General features: G+C 42.4%; 1 long non-coding RNA gene across 8 annotated transcripts in view; it reads left to right on the top strand.

Moving 5' to 3' along the window:
• LOC139186875 (uncharacterized) overlaps positions 1 to 7,583 on the top strand; it is a 436,582-nt gene that overhangs the window by 133 nt on the left and 428,866 nt on the right. For 5 of the 8 annotated variants that reach the window (XR_011570547.1, XR_011570548.1, XR_011570545.1 and 2 more), the window contains exons 1-3: positions 2 to 181; positions 927 to 1,005; positions 4,074 to 4,234. This is a non-coding gene — a long non-coding RNA (uncharacterized lncRNA). The other 3 variants (XR_011570541.1, XR_011570542.1, XR_011570543.1) reach the window with 3 other exon arrangements.

Genomic DNA, 7,583 nt, shown 5'->3' with positions numbered 1-7,583 from the left:
ACGTCAGCGCATATGTGCCACAGCAAGTGATGTTTAAAGGGTGTCTAACATTACTCACTGGAAAAGACTGATGCTGGGAGGGATTGGGGGCAGTAGGAGAAGGGGACGACAGAGGATGAGATGGCTGGAATGCGGACGACAGAGGGTGAGATGGCTGGATGGCATCACCAACTCGGTGGATGTGAGTTTGAGTGAACTCCGGGTGTTGGTGATGGACAGGGAGGCCTGGCGTGCTGTAATTCATGGGGTCGCAAAGAGTCGACACGACTGAGCGACTGAACTGAACTGAACTGAACTAACGTTAGTTAGCACATGTACCCAGGCACAAGTGGAATCTGATGTTTGAAAGTGTGGAAGAATTATCTGTCTCAGACATGCATGCACCCCGTTGTTCGTGGTTTTGGATTGTATGTGCTCTCATCTTGTCTCTTCACTAAACTGTGAGTTTCCTGAGGGCAGGGTATAGATCAGAGTCTTTCCTGTCGGTCCCTCCCTCCCTCCTTGTGAATGTCTAAAGTGAAAGTGAAGTCAGTCGTGTCTGACTCTTTGTGACCCCATGGTCTGTAGCCTGCCAAACTCCTCCACCCATGGGGTTTTCCAGGCAAGAATACTGGAGTGGGTCACCATTTCCTTCTCCAGGGCAGCTTCCCGACCCAGGGATTGAACCCTGGTCTCCTGCACCACAGGCAGACTCTTTACTGTCGGAGCCACCAGAGAATGTCTAGTGCAGTAACAAATCCACACTAGATAATCAGTGTTAACAGATCTATGGAGCCGGTAACAGACAAAAGTCATCGGGTTAGCTCCCAGAGCAAACTGTTCAACATCATGTTCTAGTGCCTGAAGAATTTAGCGTTACTGACTGGAGAGGAAGAGGACGGGGAGGAATATATTTTAGCTATTAATTCTAGCCTTTGTATTTTTAGTCTTTTGAAGGATGAAAAGGAAGAAAAAAAGTAAAAGCTCTGTTGACAGTTAAAAGCAGACATCTGTTCTCTTTACCAAGTAAGTGCTCAATCTTTTCAGGAGGAACTTAATTCATCTTTACATTTTTAAAAATATCCCTATAATTGTTTTTCCTTTTTTTTTTCTTCTTTTTTTTAATTTGTTTGGTTCTTTTATTTATTTTTACTTTATAATATTGTATTGGTTTTGCCATACATCAACATGCATCCGCCATGGGTGTACGTGTGTTCCCCATCCTAAACCCCCCTCCCAGCTCCCTCCCCATACCATCCCTCTGGGTCATCCCAGTGCACCAGCCCCAAGCCTCCTGCATCCTGCATCTAACCTGGACTGGCGATTCGTTTCCTATATGATATTATACATGTTTCAATGCCATTCTCCCAAATCATCCCCCGTCCCTATCCCACAGAGTCCAAAAGACTGTTCTATACATCCTTTATAAATTTTCCATTTTCATAAGAAAATTCAGTTTCAGAGAGGCTCTTGAGTTTGCCCGAGTAAGTGGCAGAGGTGTCTAGACCCTAAGGTTTAGCTTCTGCTTGTCTTCCACTCTGCCTCCTCCTGGAGCCTGAGAGCACTTGTGAAAACAAGGCAGCCAGGGGGATGGTCAGCGGCTTCAGGAAATGCTTGAGCTCAGGTCGTGTTGCTTAAGAGTTTGAAAAATACAAAGTTAATAGTGCAACTACTGTTCATAGTTAGCAGATTTAACTCTTCTCCATTTGTTCCTCTTTTAAGAGAATGAGAGAGAAAGAGCTCAGGAGTCACCTTCTTGTCTTTAATTTTTCACCCTTTAACCAACCATTGGGCTTCCCAGGTGGCCCAGGAGCCTGGTGAGCTATGGTCCATGGGGTCAAAAGAGTCAGACACAGCTGAAGCAACTTAGCACAGCACACAACCAGCTATTAACCCATCTTTAGAAAAATGAGTGATAAAAAACCAGTGTCTCCACAGTGTAGTAAAATAAGCTATGTAGGTTTTTTTTTTTTTTTTTTTAATGAAAATAGCAGGGAATCATGCTATAATCTAAGATTGTCTTTTTAGCATGAGTTTGTTTGGCCTGAGCAACCACACCAGTGCTCTGAAGAGACTTGTCCTGATTTCTGGAGTATTAATCAGTGAGGACACGAGCCTGATCTGGGAGTCAGGCCCCGGGTCTGACTCTACCACTGTTTTGGTGGGCAAGATTGAGTCAGAAATATCATCTCTTCAGTTCTCAGTTTTTTCATTAATCAAAGGGATGCAGTGAATCAGAACAGAGATTGTCAGCCTCAGCAGGGTTGATACCTTGAGAAATTCTTTGTTATGGAGGCTGTCCTGTGTATCCTAGGCTTTCCCAGCATCCCTGACCTCTACCGGGCAGACCGCAGTGCCTCTCTTCTCCACCCCCTCCTCACGAGGTGTGATGACAAAACCTTCTCCAGACACTGTCCAGTGTCCCTTGGGGGACAAAAACATCTTCATCTGCACCACGGGCTAGAAGCAGACTTTACGTCCGCTGGGTATTTATTGAGAATACCTGACAGGAGAGGCTCTGAGCTGTGTGCTGGGGCTATGACAGCAAAGAGAGTAAATGTGCTTCTGTCTTCATGGAGCTTCAGTCTGGTGGGGAAGGGAAGTCTCCAGGCTGTGAGGAGACACTGGAACGGGTGTTATGCTCAGGTCCTGGCAGGAGTCAGGGGTCCTCTGGACCTATTACTCTGAGGACATGTAAACCTTGGAAGGACCCAATCACTTCTCAGTACAATGTGTTATCTTGACCTGTTGGCCCCTCAGATAAGTGGGGAAAATGAGCACTTCCACCTGGGGATAGCTTCTGCAGCACAGGCTCATAAGGAGTTGGAGAAATGAAGAGTTGAGTATAAAATGGGCCCCAGAGCAGAATAAAATAATTCTTCGTGCTTACATACCATATACCTCTGGGGTAACGATTCGGGCCCGTTTATTTTCCTGTTGGTTACCATATGCGTGGATAGAATGCCGCAGGGTGAGCCAGACATGGTGCCTGGAGTTACCTTTCTTAGCACTTGATTTTCTTTTGCAGTTCCACTTTCTATTTGAATAAAATCAGAATAAGCACAGCACATGCAGTGCTATTAGCACTCAGTGTTTTCACATTTCTCTGAGGTGTTTCTGTTTTCATGGGATTATGAGGACATTCTAAACCCAGTTTGAGAGGGGTCCAAAAAGGAAGAAAGTGGTTCCTGCTTTAAAGGAATGCACTGATCAGGTGTAAAGTTGTAGGCACTATAGCTGAGAGGGTCCAGGCTACAGGGGTGGACTGTTTGGGTCCATAGTGCTCTCCCAGCTACTTTTTAGCTGTGCAACTTCAAGAAAGTCACTTGATCTCCCTGTACTTTTTTTTCCACTGGTAAAATCATAATCCTGATAGTATTTACCTCACCAGCTTCTTGTGAGGATTAAAGGAGTTTGAACAGAAACTGGCACATGGAAATCACTTATTAAGTTTTGAAATAGTATCTGGGAATCACTGGGTCACTTGGATAAGGTCCTAGCTTATCCAAGTCACGAGCATAATTGTGCCAAGCACTATGTTTAATGGACCTGGTGTTCTTGCCTGGGAAATCCCATGGACAGAGGAGCCTGGTGGACTACGTAGTCCATGTGGTCAGAAAAGAGTCAGACACAGCAACTAAACAACAGCAGGATTTCACCTGCAAATCTTTTTATTTATACAAGTGATGATCACATGCTACTTGCTCACCCTTGCGAGTAGATCTCCTCCCCTGCTCTTCAAAATCTCAACTTTATAGAGAAGTTTGAACAATTCAAAGGGTCTCAACATCACCCCAATCTCTCAAAACTACCTCCTTGAAAATGGCTCCCTTCCACAGGGAAGGACCTGTGGGCATACATTTTAAAGCTAGAGGAGGGTGAGGAGCCTCATTGTCTGGACCAGCTCCAGGGTCAACCTGTGGTCACACCCTCTGGATGTTCAGGAGATATTGATGGTCTGTGTGGAAACTATAGCATTTCCTCTGGGGTTTCGCTGTGTCCTTTGACCAGGCCGTGGGCTGTTGCCTCGGTGACTTGGATTGAGACAACAGCCCCTGTCACAAATCGCTCTTTACTGTCTGATTTTCCACTAGGACCCTCAGAGACCTGTCAGAGTGGACAAAGGCCTCTGGAGCCCTTCCCAAGAACCTTCTTGCTTGGAAGATTAGCAGTTTCTTCTCAAGCATCGCTCTCAACTTGCTAAACACCTTGAAATAGTTCCAGCAAGACGTGTCTCCCTCAGATCCCAGGGCAGGTAAGTGCTTGTGCGCGTCCAGCGCTTCTGCTCGTAGCCATGTGGTCCTGACCATCTGGCACTTACTGTGTATATTACTTACATACGTGTGCATATGTAAGTGTGTATGTGTGCTGTGCTTAGTTGCTCAGTCATGTCTGACTCTCTGTGACCCCTTGTACTATAGCCTGCCAGGCTCATCTGTTCATGGGGATTCTTCAGGCCAGAATACTGGATTGGGTTGCCATGCCTTCCTCCAGGGTGATCTCCCCTACCCAGGGATTGAACTCAGGTCTCCCACATTGCAGGTGGATTCTTCACCATCTGAGCTCCAGGGAGTGAGTATATGTGTATGTGCGTATCTATGTTTATATGTCTGTGGTTAAAAAAGTGTTGTTTCTAGAATTTACCATGACTACTGCTGTGTGTGTATCCCCAGAAGTCATAGGTTGAAATCTTAACTGCATATTAAATATATTTATAAAATGCATGTATTATAGCGAAGGGCAGGGAATCTGGTGTGCTACAGTCCATGGGGTCACAATGAGTCCAACAGGACTTAGTGACTGGCCAACAACAATGCATATGTATGTGTGAGTGTGTGTGTCTTTGCATGTACATGTTTATATATCGGTGGTTAAAACCCACTCTAGCATTCTTGCCTGGAGAAGTCCATGGACAGAGGACCCTGACAGGCTATAGTCCATGGGGTCTCAGAGAGTGGGACACGACTGAGAGACTAACATTTTACTTTTCATTGTTTAATTTTAGATGAAAATGGAGAGTTTCTATCTTTGGCATATGACTAATGACTATCTTTATGCTTCTAAGGAGTGATTAATTTTTCAGTTCACAGAAAAATAAGCATGGGGGAGAGGAAGATTCATGGAGGAGAGATATAAGAATGAAACGAGAGATGGAGTTTAAAAGTGTGCCTGTGTGTTAATATATTTGAGTTTGATAATAAGGATAGTGAAGAATAGAAAGAGAAAAGCTGTGAGTGCTTGAGTGCCCTTAATGGGAAGAATAGAGGTCTGAGGCAAAAATAGGACTCATGCTACTCTCTGATGACCATGCAGTGGCACTGTTGACATGAGCCAGCTTCATGCTGTCACTTCCGAATTATGGTGTGTGCATTCTAGGGAAGTGCAAGACTGTCCCTTAAGATGCCTGAAGAAAATATTTTGTTGTTGTTGTTTAGTCGCTAAGTTGTGTCTGACTCTTTGGCAACCCCATGGAATGTAGCCTGCCGAGCTCCTCCGTCCATGGGATTTCCCAGTGCTATTTCCTTCTCCTGGGGATCTTGCCTGCCCAGGGGTCGAACTAGCATCTCTTGCATCAGCAGGTGGATACTGTACACTGAGTCACCAGATATTAGAACTCCAAACTCTATTAAGATTTTATCTTGAGAAAAGAGAAATACACTAAACTTTGCTAGTAGTGAATATGTGATTGATACTGCTTCCATCACTCATCACTCAAGTAGAGCATTCTGCATCACGTGGTCTGCAAGAGGAGTGGGAGCTCTGTAACTAGAGTTGGTGGCACCTCCCTCATTCTGAACTTCCAGTGACGTATTGTAGTTTGCATGTTCTTGGTGAAATGGATTTATACACTATTACTGAGTATGATAAATTAACACTCTTAAAATGTATAAGTGACTTAAAATATTTTCTGGAAAGAAACTGCTGGTCAAGACGGTCCTAATAATTCAAGTCAATAATAAGAACAACGGAAAAATGGAAAAATAGCATGCTCCATCCTGGTTTGAACTTTTTCTCAGATATATCATGAGCTAAAAACAATGGCTATTGGTGATATGTTATCTAGCAGCATTTTTTTTGAGAAAATATACATACTTAATCAATCTTTTTGAAATGAAAGTGATATTTTTGGTAATAAATGAGGAAATAATGGCCTTTGAAGAAAACTCATGGTTTGGAGAAAGAATTTTGAAAGTGCATGTTTAAAGATATTTTCATCACTATGTGATTTTTGTTCCTGAGATTAAGACTGATGTATTTTACCTGTACAACTCTTATATGTCAATATTAAAAATACTTTGAAAGTGAATTTTCTAATTTGTTAAAAAACGGTCCAAATGAAGCCTTTAGGTAGGTTTTAAGATCATCTGTAAAAATATAACTATTACATACCTTCCTTTAATTTGTTAAGGAAAGAGATTAACATTATAGAAGATGGAAATTTATTGATCAAACATAAGACTTGTATATGAATATGCTTTTCCATAAGCACCTGTATTACTTTGTGAAGTATATTTTTCAACTAGGCAACCACTACAATGAAAAACCAAAGTAAGTTTAGAACCAGGCCATCAAATCACTGTGTCACAAAATGTCATATCCAGGCTTTAAAAAGCAGTGGCACATGTTCAGTCATACTTCGTTGCTAAAATCAGGGTTCCCTGGCAGCTCAGCTGGTAAAGAATCTGCCTGCAATGCAGGAGACCCCAGTTCAGTTCGTTGGTCAGGAACATCCCCTGGAGAAGGGATAGGCTACCCACTCCAGTAGCTTCCCTGGTGGCTCAGACTGTAAAGAATCTGCCTGCAGTGTGGGAGACCTGGGTTCGATTCCTGGGTTGGGAAGATCCCCCGGAGAAAGGCATGGCAGCCCACTGCAGTATTACTTAGAACCAGGCTATCAAATAGCTATGTGACAAAATGTTATATCCAGACATAAAAAGCAGTGGTACTTGTTCAATCATACTTCCTTGCTAAAATTAGTGATATTAGTAATACTTTAGGGTAAGGCAGAAAAGTGTATATAATTAATCAGTACACTAAAATAAAATTTAACTCATTTCTTATTTACAGTTTATTTTTGTATATTTTCTTAATGCACAATCATATTATTTTATGCATTTTATTGTTTATGCATTTTGTTTATGTACCAGGTACTGTTACAAATGCCCTACTTCTATTAGTTACTTTAACTCTCACAGCACCTCATATAAATACTATTGTCCCTATTTAAAAATGAGGAAGCTGAAGCACAGATAGGATAAGAAGCTGCCAGGAGCAATTAGCTAATATGTGGCAGACTGAAGATATATTAGTATAATAATGCATGTATGTAACTTATACATAAACTATTACAGTTTAAAATCAACAAACTGATAGACATACAGGATTGCAATTTAGAGACTATTTGTCTAATGCTAATAGGCATAGTGATGACTGAACGGTGTGCTCACAGGCAATTCAATCCAACATTCAGTATAGTATATTAGCATGTATAAAACACATGGGTGGTCTTATTTAATTCCCATAATAAGCTTCCAGAGGTAGTTGTGTTGAACTCAAGAGCACAAGCATATAAAATAATGTTTAATGGAGTCTGATGGACCTGG

This window comes from Bos indicus, chromosome 14 (assembly GCF_029378745.1).
Source record: "Bos indicus isolate NIAB-ARS_2022 breed Sahiwal x Tharparkar chromosome 14, NIAB-ARS_B.indTharparkar_mat_pri_1.0, whole genome shotgun sequence".
In the NCBI taxonomy this organism is placed as follows: domain Eukaryota; kingdom Metazoa; phylum Chordata; class Mammalia; order Artiodactyla; family Bovidae; genus Bos; species Bos indicus.
The sequence above is the reverse complement of the archived record's forward strand: the minus strand, read 5'-3'. Positions and strand labels throughout refer to the sequence as shown.